Source organism: Dasypus novemcinctus, chromosome 27 (genome assembly GCF_030445035.2).
Source record: "Dasypus novemcinctus isolate mDasNov1 chromosome 27, mDasNov1.1.hap2, whole genome shotgun sequence".
Lineage (NCBI taxonomy): Eukaryota > Metazoa > Chordata > Mammalia > Cingulata > Dasypodidae > Dasypus > Dasypus novemcinctus.
The window spans coordinates 16569592-16583979 of record NC_080699.1 but is presented as its reverse complement, the minus strand read 5'-3'; the positions used below and the strand labels follow the sequence as shown (position 1 = coordinate 16583979).

The 14388-nt window shown below is 40.0% G+C and overlaps 1 non-coding gene across 1 annotated transcript; it reads right to left on the bottom strand.

Moving 5' to 3' along the window:
• Positions 1 to 1431: 1431 nt before the first annotated feature.
• On the bottom strand, positions 1432 to 1538 carry LOC111761314 (U6 spliceosomal RNA). The gene has a single exon (XR_002794714.1). It is a non-coding gene; the product is annotated as a U6 spliceosomal RNA (small nuclear RNA).
• Between the last annotated feature and the right edge of the window lie 12850 nt (positions 1539 to 14388).

Genomic DNA, 14388 nt, shown 5'->3' with positions numbered 1-14388 from the left:
ACAAGCGTTCGCTGATCACTCACTCTGTGCCAGGCCTCGTTCTAGGCACGGGGATGCGGCTGTGAACGTGGGCAGGCCTCTGCCCTCATGGATCTTACATGGTGGGAGAGACGGACAGGGCAGCCAAATGGGACAAAGGTCAGCCATAAGCTGGAGAGAGCAGGCGGGTAGCTGAGCTGGGCTGATGGTCAACAAAGGGCTCACCGACTGGTCGCGTTTCAGCCAATGTCTAAATGACAAGAAGGAGCAGGGAAGAACATTACAGTGGAAGGGCAACCTGGTGCAAAGTCGTCAGAAGGGAGAAGTTTGTCCTGTTTCAGGAACGGAAGGTTTGGTTGAGCCAAGTGGAGAGGCCGGTAATGCAGCCGAGGAGGCTGGGCAGGGGCCAGTTCCTAAACGCTTTAGACGTCGTGGTGGTGACTTTAATCCGAGTACAATAGCAAGCCTTTGGAAGGTTTTAAATAGAGAGAAGTGTATCTCGTAGCGTTCTTTGAAAAAAAAATTTTTTTTTTAAATTTTGAAATAACTTCAAACTTACAGGACAATTACAAACACAAAACATAGAACTCCAACATGCCCCTCGTGTTTTAGTTTGCCAAAGGGCTGCCAATGTAAAGTACCAGAAATGCATTGGCTTTTTTTTTTTTCGTGTTTTCATTTATTTGTTTTCAAGATATATAGATCACACAAAATGTTATATTAAGAAATATAAGAGGTTCCAATATACCCCACCCCCCACACCCCCCACTCCTCCCACATCAACAACTTCTTTCATTAGTGTGGTACATTCATTGCATTTGATGAGTACATTTTGAAGCACTGCTACACAGCCTGGACTATAGTTTACGCTGTAGTTTACACTCTCTCCCAGACCATTCAGTGGGTTATGGCAGGATAGATAATGTCTCACATCTGACCCTGCAATATCATTAAGGACAACTCCAAGGCCCGAAAATGCCCCAATATCACACCTCTTCTTCCCTCTCCCTATCCTCAGCAACTCCCATGGCCACTGTCTCCATATCGACAATATAATTTCTTCCATTGCTAGAGTCACAATAATTCTATAGTAGACTACCAGTAAGTCCACTCTAGTCCATATTTAATTCCTCCATCCTAAGGACCCTGGGATGGGGATGTCCACTCCACCTCTAAATTGAGAGGGGATTTAGATCCCACATGGCTGATGGATGGGATTCTCCTGCTTGCAGCTCTAGACTCTCTCGGTTCCCTGGTGTGGTGGTTGACCATCCTCACCTCCCTGTCAGCTGACCTGGGTAAGTCCAACGGACAGGAGAGTAGGAGTTACAACTCTGCTGAGGCTCAGGGCCCAGCTGGCACGCGGACAGTCCAGAGATTCAAGTCTCCTGAGCATACACCAAACCCAGCGCCAACCACAGGTTCACTAAAAGTGACAGAAGAGGCATGCATAAAAATATGGAACACTTCACGAGTTTGCACGTCATCCTTGCACAGGAGCCATGCTAATCTTTTCTGTATCATTCCAATTTTAGAATATGTGCTACCAAAGTGAGCATGCATTGACTTTTATAAAGGGGATTTATTTGGGGTAAAAACTTACAGTTCCAAGGCCATGAGAAGTCCAAACTGAGGCACCATCAGAGATGCTTTCTCACGAAGTCAGCTCTGATGATCCTGGCCTGTTGCCACGTGGTGAAGCAAAATGGTGGCCAATCTCTGCCGAGGTTTTAGCCTTCACCTCCTGGTTCAACTTTCTTCTTGAGCTCTGTGCACCCAGCCTCTTGGGCTTCATGCTTATGCAATCCTGTAGTCCCCTCTTTCCTGGCATAGGGCTTGTTTCTTTCTGGGCTTTTTTTTTTTTAATCAGCCTTGACTATTCTACTCTCTTCCCAAGTTCAACTGTAAGCTAAAGGCAAATGGTTCATCTCTGAGGCCTCAGCTGTTTGAATTTCTCCTTTCTTTCACATGACAGGATCAAAAATGGCAGAACTCTCTCTTCTTGTGTCTGTCTGAATGAGTTTTTTTCTGTTTCCATTTAGATCAGATCCAGCAAGGGGCACAGACTCAACTTGATTCACGCCTCATTTATGTAGTTCATTCAAAAGACCTAAATTGATCTTGTCAAGTAATCTAATCAAAGTCCCCTCAGTTGAATTTAATGCAATCAAAATGTATCACACCCAGATGAATAGGTTAGTTTACAAATATAAACTTACTCTTCTTGGGATTCATAAAATAATTTCAAATGGTCACACCCAGATACCCAAATTTACCAACTGTTAACATTTTTGCCATATTTGTTATATCGTTCTATTTCTCTGTTAACCTGACATCTATATCTATTTATCTATATCTATCTCTGTTTTCTGAACATTTAAGAGTAGGTTGCAGAAAGCAGATGTGGCTCAACTGATAGAGCATCTGCGTATGACATGGAGGGTCCAGGATTTAATACCCAGGGCCTCCTGACCCATGTGGTGAACTGGCCCACCTGCAGTGCTGCCACGCACAAGGAGTGCCATACGAAGCAGGGGTGTCCCCCACGTAGAGGTGCCCCATGCACAAGGAGTGCACCCCGCATGGAGAGCCACCTACACGAAAAGAGCAGCCTACCTAGGAGTGGCGCCACACACATGGAGAGCTGGCACAGCAAAATGACACAACAAAAAAGACACAGATTCCCATGCACCTGACAAGAATGCAAGCGGACACAGAAGAACACACAGCGAATGGACACAAGAGAGCAGACAATGGGGAAGGGGGGAGAAATAAAAATTTTTAAATCTTAAAAAAAATAAAGAGTAGGTTACATACATCATGCTCTTCTAACACTTATCATTTCCATGTCATTTCCTAAGAAGAAGGACACTGACTTATGTAACCATTCTAAGTATAGCCATCAAGTTGAAGAAATTAAACATTGATATAAAACACACAGTCCATATGCCAATTTTTCAGTTGTCCTACCAATGTTTTTATGGCATTTTCTTCTCTGCTATTAATTTGAAGTTTCAAGTCAGGTATTGCATTTAACTGTCATCATCTCCTTAGTCTTTCTCTGTTTTTTCTAAATTGTGGCAACCTAAAATTTCTCATCTGACCCATTCCCAAGCAATTGAGTCAATGGCATTAATCACATTCTCCACGTTGTGCTACCATCACCACCAACCATTTTCAAAACTTTCCATCATCCCAGACAGAAACCCTGTTCTATTATGCATTAGTTTCCCACTCCCCCTCCTCCCTATCCTTGGTATCATGTAGTTGATTTTCTGTTTCTGTGCTTTTTCATATTCTCATTTCTTCGTATAAGTAAAACCATACACTATCCTTTTATGTCTGGCTTCTTTCACTCAAGACAACATCTTTAAGTTTCATCCATGTTGTTACATATATCAGAACTTCACTGCTTTTTCATAGCCAAAGAAATATTCCACTGTATGCATAAACTACATTTTTTTAATCCATTCATCTGTTCATGGATGCTTAGGTTGCTTCTATCTTTTAGCTATTGTGAATAATGCTGCTATGAACGTCAGAATGCAAACATTTATCTGAGTCCCTGCTTTCAATTCTTTGGGGTATATACTGAGAAGTGGGATTTCTGGGTCATGGGGTAGCTCTGTTTAACTTTTTGAAGAACTGCCAAACTTTTCCATAGAGGCTGCACCATTTTACACTACCACCAATATTGTACAAGAATTCTTATTTCTCCACATCTTTGACAGCATTTGTCATTTTTCCATTTGTTTTAAGAATAGTCATTCAACATGGTATGCAGTGGTATCTAATTGTGGATTTAATTTGCATTGCCTTAATTGCTAATTACGTTGAGTATTTTTTCATATCCTTACTGGCCATTTGTATATCTTCTTTGGAGAAATGTCTATTCAAGTTGATTGCCGATTTTTAAATTGGGTTGCTTGTATATTTGTTGTTGAGTTGTAGGGGTTTTTTAATATATTCTGGATATTAAACTCTTAGCAGATATATGGTTTCCAACTATTTTCTCCTTTTCTGTAGGTTGTCTTTTTACTTTCTTGAGAACTGTAGCAGTTTGATATTATTGATGAATTCCAAAAATTTCCCTTATTGGATTATGTTTGTAAATTGATCTTCTCCTCTGGGCATATTAGATTATATTAGATTCGTAGATTTACTTGATTAAGGAATTATGTAAACCTCTTGCGCCAGTAGGGCAGTGAGTCCCCACCCTTTGGTGGGTGGGGTCTCACAGATAAAAGACATGGCAAAGGACAGCGTTTAGGGTTTTTGATGTTAGAGTTTGATGCTGAAACCTTAAGCTGGAGCCCCAGGGAGAGAGACAGAGCCATATGCCTCATAGTCTACAGCTGACCTTGTGGAGCTGAGCCCTGAGGAACCCAGGAAGCCTGAGCCCTCACAGACATCGCAGTCATCTTGCCCCAAGACGTGAAAATAGACTTTGGTGAGGGAAGTAACTTATGTTTTATGGCATGGTTTCTGTAAGCTCCTGCCCCAAATCAATACCCTTTATAAAAACCAACCAATTTCTGGTATTTTGCATCAGCACCCCTTTGGCTGACTAACACAAGGATGGGTTTTTTTAGAGAAACTGTGGGTTTATAGTTTAAAATACAGGGTTCCCATTATATCACCCTATTATTAACACCTTCTTGATAATATTTCTGATGCACAAAAGTTTTTAATTTTTAAGAAGTCCCATATATCTATATTTTTTTCTTTTTTTTTTTTAAAGATTTATTTATTTATTTAATTCCCCCCCCCCCCCTCCCCTGGTTGTCTGTTCTTGGTGTCTATTTGCTGCGTCTTGTTTCTTTGTCTGCTTTTGTTTCTTTGTCCGCTTCTGTTGTCGTCAGCGGCACGGGAAGTGTGGGCGGCGCCATTCCTGGGCAGGCTGCTCTTTCTTTTCACGCTGGGCGGCTTTCCTCACGGGCGCACTCCTTGCGCGTGGGGCTCCCCCACGCGGGGGACACCCTTGCGTGGCACGGCACTCCTTGCGCGCATCAGCGCTGCGCATGGGCCAGCTCCACACGGGTCAAGGAGGCCCGGGGTTTGAACCGCGGACCTCCCATATGGTAGACGGACGCCCTAACCACTGGGCCAAAGTCCGTTTCCCTGTTTTTTTCTTTTTTTGTTTGTGGTCTCACTGTAAGAATCCATTGCCTAATACAAGATCCTGAAAATATTCCTCTGTTTTCTTTTAAGACTTATAATTTCAGCTCTTCTATTTAGGGCACTGATGCATTGTGAGTTAATTTTTGTATATGGTATGAAGAAGCTGTCTACATTCATTTGCAAGTGGATATCCAGTTTTCCCAGGACCGTTTTTGTTTGAAGAGAGTATTCTTTTCCCATTGAGTGGACTTGGCACCCTTGTGAAAAATCAACTGGCCATAGATGGGTAGATTTATTTCTGAACTCTCAATCCTATTCCATTGATCTGTAGGTCTGTCCTTGTGCCAGTACCACTCTATTTTGATTACTGCAGCTTTGTAATAAGTTTAAAATCTGGAAGTGTGAGTCCTTTCAATGTAATACACCATATAAACAGATTGAAGGGGAAAAAATCACATGATCATATCTATAGATGCAGAAAAAGCATTTGACAAAACACAGCACCCTTTCTTGATAAAAACACTGCAAAAGATTGGAATATAAGGAAATTTTCTGAACATGATAAAGGATGATGTTCTTAATATGAAAAACTCACAGCCAACATCATTTACAATGGCGAAATCCTAAAATCTTTCCCCCTAAGATCAGAAACAAGACAAGAATGCCCACTATCACCCCTTCTATTTAACATTGTCTTAGAAGTACTTGCTCGAGCACTGAGGCAAGAACCAGATATAAAAGACATCCAAATTGGAAAGGAAGAAGTCAAAATTTCATTATTTGTAGATGACATGATCCTATACATAGAAAACCCTGAGAAGTCTACAAGAAAGCTTCTAGAACTTATAAATGAGTTCAGTACAGTCACAGGTTATAAGAGCAATGTGCAAAAATCAGTAGTATTTCTGTACACCAATAATGAGCAATCTGAGGAGGAAATCAAGAAACAAATACCATTTACAATAGTAAGTAAAAAAATCAAATACCTAGGAATAAATTTAACCAAAGATGTAAAAGACTTATACACAGAAAACTACACAACACTGTTCAAGGAAATCAAAGAAGACTTAAATAAATGGAAGAATCTTCCCTGTTCATAGATAGGAAGACTAAATATTATTAAGATGTCTATGCTACCAAAACTGATCTACACATTCAATGCAATCCCTTTAAAAATCAACACAGCATTCTTTAATGAACTAGAAAAAATAGCTATGAAATTTATTTGAAAGGAAAGAGGCCCCAAATAGCCAAGGACATATTGAAAAAGAAAAATGAAATTGGAGGAATCACACTACCTGACTTCAAAACATACTACAAAGCTACAGTAGTGAAAACAGCGTGGTATTGGCACAAGGATAGACACACTGACCAATGGAACCGAATTGAGAGTTCTGATATAGATCCTCATATATGCAGTCATATAATATTCGATAAGGCCATCAAACCCTCTTAACTGGGAGAGAATGGCCTCTTCAACAAATGGTGCCTGGAGAACTGGATATCCATATGCAAAAGAATGAAAGAGGATTACCATCTCACACCTTATACAAAAATCTACTCAAGATGGATCAAAGACCTAAATATAAGAGCCAAGACCCTAAAGACTTTGGAAAGCAATGTTTGGAACCATCTATAGGACCTTATAATAGGAAATGGCTTCATGAACTTCACATCCAAAGCACGAGCAGCAAAAGAACATATAGATAAATGGGACTTCCTCAAAATTAAAGCCTTCTGCACCTCAAAGGAGTTTGTCACAAAAGTGAAAAGAGAACCTATACAATGGGAGAAAATATTTGGTAACCATATATCTGATAGGAGACTTATATCCTGCATATAAAAAGAACTCCTATATCTTGAAAATAAAAAGACAACCATTTAAAAAATGGGAAAAAGATTTAAACAGGCACTTCTCCAAAGAAGAAATACAAATGGCTAAAAACCACAAGAAAAAAAATGCTTCAAATCTCTAGCTATCAGGGAAATGCAAATCAAAACTACAATGAGATATCATCTTACTCCCGTAAGATTGGCAGCTATGAAAAAAACAGAAGACTACAAATGCTGGAGAGGATGTGGAGGAATGGGAACACTCATCCACTGCTGGTGGGAATGCAGAAGGATCCAGCCATTCTGGAGGACAGTTTGATGGTTTCTCAAAAAACTAGCTATAGATTTGCCGTATGACCCAGCAATTCCACTGCTCGGTATACACCCAGTAGAACTGAAAACAAGGACACAAACCAATATATGCACACCAATGTTCATAGCAGCATTGTTCACTATTACCAAAAGTTGGAATCAACCCAAATGCCCATCAACAGATGAATGGATAAATAACATGTGGTATATACATACAATGGAATACTACTCAGCTTTAAGAATGAATACACTACAAACACATGTGATAACATGGATGAATCTTGAGAACCTTATGGTGAACGAAGCAACCCAGGCATTGAAGGACAAATACTTCATGACCTCAATGACATGAAATAAGTAAACGAAGCTGCCTCAGAGAGCTAGAGACCAGATGATTGGCTTAAAGGAATTTGGGGGGTAGAGGAAGGTGTGAGCTGACACCTACCTGGGTGAAATAAGCTGGAGGTAAGTATTTGTACAGGAAAGATATAAAATGGGGGCATAGGGTTACCTTTGGCTGAGGCTTTGTGGGCTTGAGGGGGGCTAGGGATGGGAGGATGGGTAATATGGCCTAAGAAATTGGAGGGAGGGTGGGGGAACATATGAACATAGGAGATTGTCAGGTATGTGGTTGAGAGTATAATGTTGAGAAAACTTTTTCAAAAATATAATAAGGAAGGTTACCTGTTTAAGATGCTTAAAGGGGAGAATCTGACACAGGACAGGCTCCTAGGGAGTGTGTGAGTGCTCATTTTGTCATAGTGGGTTATATCATTGGATGGAGACCCATACAGTGAGAGTGAAGTTATACCCACATCCTGGGGAGGACTGATGTTCTCAAATAGAGGGAATTGTATCTCTCAACAGAAACGGTGGCTCCCAATGCATTAGGGCAGTCGAGCATGTCAAGCCCTCAACACTGTTGCAAGTATCTCTGAACATGGCCCTTCAAGCAATGAAGAGTGATTGTCACTGTGGGCCCTGAGGGGAGGGGGAAAGACATATTGAATAGGTGGAATCAGTGTAACTGTGGGGCAATGGAAGTGTTCCACAAGATTATGCAAGAATGGATATAGGACATGTTAAATTACACCAAAAATGTATAGGGGCCTGTAGGCTAAAATGTAAATCTTAATGTAAAACATAATTAAAAATTTAGAAAATTGTATAGTCTAAAATATAAACCACAATGTAAACTCAAGTGTAACCTTGCTTGAAAGCTATTGTCTCTATATCTGTCCATCAGTTGCAGTAAATATAGTATGAACATGTAAAAAGATTATTGCTGGGGAAGGGACAAAGTGTCTGATGTTGAATATGTGGGAGTACTATATATTGTATATATGAATTACTGTCATCTAAAACTTTTGTGAAGACAAGCTTAATAATTAGAAGAAAAAAAAGAAAAAGAAAGGAAGTAGACACTGAGGAAGAGATGGAAAAAGTTGCCTTGCCAATATGCACACAGGACAACACTTAGTAGCAGTGATGGAAGGCAAAACCTCAAAAACAAAGCTTTTTCATTTTTTAATTTTTTGATACCCCAATTTATTTTTACTTTTTCTAAATTAGTATGTATTCTATATCTAACCTCTAAACCCATCACTATATTCCATTCCACCATTAATGGAAGCTGGCAATATATTGGGCTTCATTTTCAGGGGGGGGGTTTGGACCACAGAGGGGTTTGATGGTAACGGGGGAGGAACACTGGAATGGGGTGTTATTGGTGGGGGGCGCGTGGTTGGGAGGGTACATAAAAATGTTTGGGTATTTTCATAGTGGTTACAGTTGGGAACGACGGCTGTAGGAGAGCTGAGTTCCTGGCCAGGGGAGCTCTGTCGTATTCCCTAATGGAACAGCAACAACCTCCCAAGTGCAATGACTGAGACCAATAAGGAAGGATGGTCCAACAATGAGCTCTAAGGACTATGCTTGTGAGCCTGTGTGCCTGAAATAAGAACTAGGCCTAGAGCTGCAGGGTGCCTAAGAGTGACCTCCTGAGAGCCTCCGTGTTGCTCAAATGTGGCCACTCTCTAAGCCAAATTCAGCGTGTAAAAGAGTTGGGAGGTTATCAGAGGGGTTGCCCTTATGCCCACCTCAGCAGAGTCCCAGAGACAGATGAAGTAGATACAACCCCAGATATTGGTTCTTCTGAGGGCTACAGAGACCCACAGGTTCTATGGTCATGGCAGATGGAGTTCAGTGCCATCTCAGTTGGCCCTACTTTGGAGTTTGTGTTCCTGTGTGACACAAACTGTTGGACCCAGATGTGATCTTTGTTCACAAGCCTCTCCTGTTACTTTTACCGGACCTGTGGTTAGTGCTGGGGTTTGGTGTATGCTCAGGGGACCTAAATCTCTGGACTGTCCATGTGATAGCCAGGCCCTGAGCCTCAACAGACTTGCAACTCCTACCCTCTGGTTTTTTGGACTTACCCCAGCCAGCTAACAGGGAGGTGAAGAAGGTCAACCACCATACCAGGGAGCCAAGAGTGCCTACAACTGAAAGCAGGAGAATTGCATCCAGCATCCAAGTGGAATCTAAGCCCCTTCTCAATAGAGAGGTGGAGCGGACATAACCATCCCAGGGTCCACAGAATGGAGGAATAGAGTATGGATTAGAGTGGACTTACTGATATTCTATTCTGGAACTATTGTGATTAGTAATGTAAGTAAATGTAGCTTTGAGCTGGAGAAAGTGGCCATGGTGGCTGCTGAGGGTAGGGAGTGGGAAGAGATGTGATGTAGGGGCATTTTCAGGACTTGGAGTTGTTCTGGGTGGTACTGCAGGGACAGTTACTGGACATTGTATGTCCTCCCATGGCCCACTGGGTGGACTGTGGAAGAGTGTAAACTATAATATGGACCATTGACCATGTGGTGCAGAGCAATGCTCAGAGATTTATTCACCAAGTGCGATGAATGTCTCATGATGATGGAGGAGGTTGTTGTTATGGGAGGAGTGGGGTGAGGGGGTGGGGGAGCATATGGGGACCTCATATTTTTTTAATGTAACATTTAAATAAATAAATAAATAAATTTTAAAAAGACAGTTTTGTCTACTCAGAGCCCCTACTCTAAGAATTGGATGATTAGCTTTTCCATTTCTGCAAAGAAGGTTGTTGGGATTTTGATTGGGATTGCATTGAATGTGTACATCACTCTGGGTAGACTTGACATCTTAACAATATTTAGTCTTCCCACCCATGAACATAGAATGTTCTTCCATTTATTTAGGTCTTCTTTGATTTCCTTAAGCAATGTTTTTGTCACTTTCTGTACACAAGTCCTTTAACTCATTGGTTAGATTATTCCTAGATATTTGACTGTTTTAGTTTCTATTGTAAATGGAATTTTATTGATTACCTTTTCAGGTGGCTCATTGCTGATGTATAGAAACACCACTGATTTTTGTGTGTTGATCTTATACCCAACCACTTTACTGAATTCTCTTATTAGTTCTAGTAACTTTCTTGTCAATTCCTGGGGATTTTCTATATAAAGGATCATGTTGTCTTTGAATGGGGAGAGCTTACATCTTCTTTTCTGGTTTGGATAACTTCTGTTTTTTTTCTTGCCTAATTGTTCTGGCTGGAATTTCTAGTACAAAGATGAATAAAGAGATGAAAGTGGGCACCCTTGTCTTGTTCCTGATCTTAGAGGGAAAGCTTTCAGTACTTCACCATAGAGTATGATGTTACCAGGAAGTTTTTCATATTTGCCTATTATCATGTTAAGAAAATATCCTTCTATTCCTAGTTTTCTATTTTTTTTTTTAATCAAGAAGTAGTGCAGGATTTTGTCAATAACTTCTGGGTCAATTGAGATGACCATGTGGTTTTATTCCCTTCATTTTATTAATGTGGTGCATTTACTGATTGATTTTCTTATGTCCATCATGCTTGCATTCCTGAGAGAAATCTCACTCAATTGTGTTGTATAAACCTTTTTTGAAAAAAGCAGTTTTATTCACACACCATACAATTCTTCCAAAATGTACAAAATGTATAATCAATGGCTCTCAATACAATCACAGAGTTGTGCTTTCATCATCACAATCAATTTTAGAACATTTTCATTACTCCAAAAGGAAAATTCCCTTCCACTTATACACCCATATTACAGATCTTTAGCATTGGTATTAGTCAGCCAAAGGGGTGCTGAAGCAAAATACCACAAATCTGTTGGCATTTATAAAGGGTATTTATTTGGGGAGGAACTTACAGTCACAAGGTCATAAAGAGTAAGTTATTCCCCTTACCAAAGTCTGTTGCCATGTGTTGGAGCATGATGGTTGCTGGTCTCTGTGAGGATTCAGCTTTGTCTTCCCCCTAAGGCTCTGTGGTCCCAGCTTCTTCTGATCTCAGCTGTAGGCTGGAATAAGGCTTGTCTCTCTCCCTGGGGCTCATTTCTTTCCAGGCTATCTCAGCTGTTAGGGGCTCTGGTCTCTTCCACTGCAAACTATCAGAAGAGCTTAGCTCTCTCCCCAGGGTTCCAGCATCCCAAACTAGATTCTCTGTATTCTCCATGTATTTACTTCCCTGTCTTTGACTGAGCATCCATTTATATAGCCCACAAAGGTGGGGGGGGGGGCGGATTCAAACCAAGTCACCCTAAAGATGTGGTCAAATAAAAGCCCTAATCTTGATTTAATAAAGTAAAAGTGAAACCTCTGAATCTAATAAAATCTAATACACCCAGAGGTGCAGACCAGTTTACAAGCACAATCTAATATCTATTTTTGGAATTCATAAACAATACCAAACTGCCACAGTATCATACCTTTGTTACAATTGATGAAAAAAATAACAATATTACTGTTGACTATAGTCGATAATTTGCATTAGTTGTATTTTTTCCCGTGTGTATAATCCTTTTAATGTGCTGATGGATTCAGTGTGCTAGTATTTTGTTAAGGATTTTTTCATCTGTATTCATAAGGGATATTGGTTTGTAATTTTCTTTCCTTATGGTATCTTTATCTGGCTTTGATGCTAGGGTAATGTTGGCCTCATAGAATAAGTTGGAAGTGTTCCATCATCAACTTTTTGGAAGAATTTGAGGATTGTGGTTAATTCTTTGAATATTTGGTAAAATTCACCATTGAAGCTGTCTGATCCTGAGCTGTTTTCTTGGGAAGTTTCTGATGATTGATTCCATCTCTTTACTTGTTATTGGTCTGCTGATATCTTCCATTTAAACTTGAGTAAGTTTAGGTAATTTGTGTGTTTCTAGGAATTGGGTCCTTTCATCTAGGTTATCTAATTTGTTGCCATACAATTTTTCATAGTATATTCTATAATCCTTTTTAATTCTGTAAGGCCAGCACTGCTATCATTCCTTTCATTTCTGATTTTTTAATTTGTGTTCTCATTTTTAATTTTTCAGTCTAGCTAACAGTTTGTCAATTTCATTGGTCTTTTCAAAAAACTAACTTTTGGTTTCATTGATTATTTCTATTGCTTTCTTATTCTCTAATTCATTTATTGCTCTAATCTTTATTATTTCCTGCCTTCTGCTCATTATAGTTTATTTTATTTTACTTTTCTAGTTCCTCCATATGTGAGATTAGGATACTTACTTGATTTGAGATCTTTCTTCCTTTTTTTTTAATTAGGGCAGTAAAAGGAATTTATTTGGGAAATGGGAGAAAGAACAGAGCTTGCTGAGAAATGGGAGAGAAAGATAGAAATACACACCAAATTTGGTGCAGGCCCCTTTAGGCAGAGAGAGTATCTTTCTTCTTTTTACTGTAAGCATACAGCTATAAATTTCCCTCTGAGAACTGCCCTTGCTGCTTCCCATAAGTTTTGGTGTGTTGGATTTTCATTTTCATTTACCTAAGGATATTTTCTAATCTCTGTTGTAATATCTTCCTTGACCAATTGGTTAAGAGCATATGATTTCATTTTCACATTTTTATGATTTCCAAGCTTTCCCTATTATTGATTTCTAGCTTCATTCCATTGGGGTCAGAGAAGATATTTTGCATGATTTAAATTTGAGACTTATTTTATGACCTAACATATCCTAGAGAGTGACCCATGTACACTTGAGAATGTGTCTTCTTCTGTTTTTGGATGAAGTGTTCTATATATGTCTATGTGCCTAGTTGGTTTATAGTATTGCAATATTGTAGGAGCAGGAGAAAATAAGTTGGAAAAATTAGAAGGTTGTAGAGGAACAAAATTATCTTGGTTCTTGAAGGTTGAACCAAGAAAACTGGTTTTTACTTTTTTAGGACAATGGTGGGGATGAGGGTTGCTATTGAATGTTTTTGAGCAGAGGAATGATGAAATTTGAACTATTGTTCAGATAAATAAAGCTGAAAGCAGGTGGGAGCCACTGAAGAAGGGAGATATAGGAGATGAGAAAAGTTGGAGAATAGAGTGACGTTTTCAAGGTAAAAGGTAATGAATTACCTCGACTAGCCTTTGTCTTCTTTGTGAAGCAATGAGCTATCTCTGAAAGCCTTCATACCATCATTTCAGAATTTTTATCAACACAAGACTCTATAAGGTCATCAGAGTTTTTCCATTCCCTGAAAGCGAACGGGTGGGGCAGGTGAAGATTCTTTGAAGAGAACTTGGTAACATTCCATTCCATCTGGCTTCAGACAGAAAAGTGCATAAAGCTGAAGAGGCTTAAAAAAGCTGTAACCCAGGGGCTGGGCAGCCGGCGGGTCTGAGGCAGGGGTGCAGGGCAAGCCTGCCTGCTCCCATTCTGGGGATTTGTTTTGCCATTTGCGTTTCCTTCCAAGAGTGTAAATGTGTTTTCTTCTTTTGGTCTTGGTTTGCCACGATTCCCAGTTCATTCCACTGGATTGGGTTACCTGCCGAGTTGAGTGGTTTTTCCCTGAATGCTTCCAGCTGTTTCATTCCCTGCCTTCTGCTGGTAGGCACTTTCTCAGTCTTGGGGTTCTTCTCCCCTGTGATGCTTTTCCCAGCACCACTTATGAACACAGTCCTGATTTAGCTTCTTCCCCGCCCCTCCTCATCCTACCATTTTCTACCCCTACCCTTTTTACAGGACGTTTTCAAGGTAAAAGATAATGAATTGCTTCAATAGTCTCAGCAAATATTTATTCTGCATTTACACAGACTCAGCACTATACTAAAGAATTTACCTACCTAGTGTAATT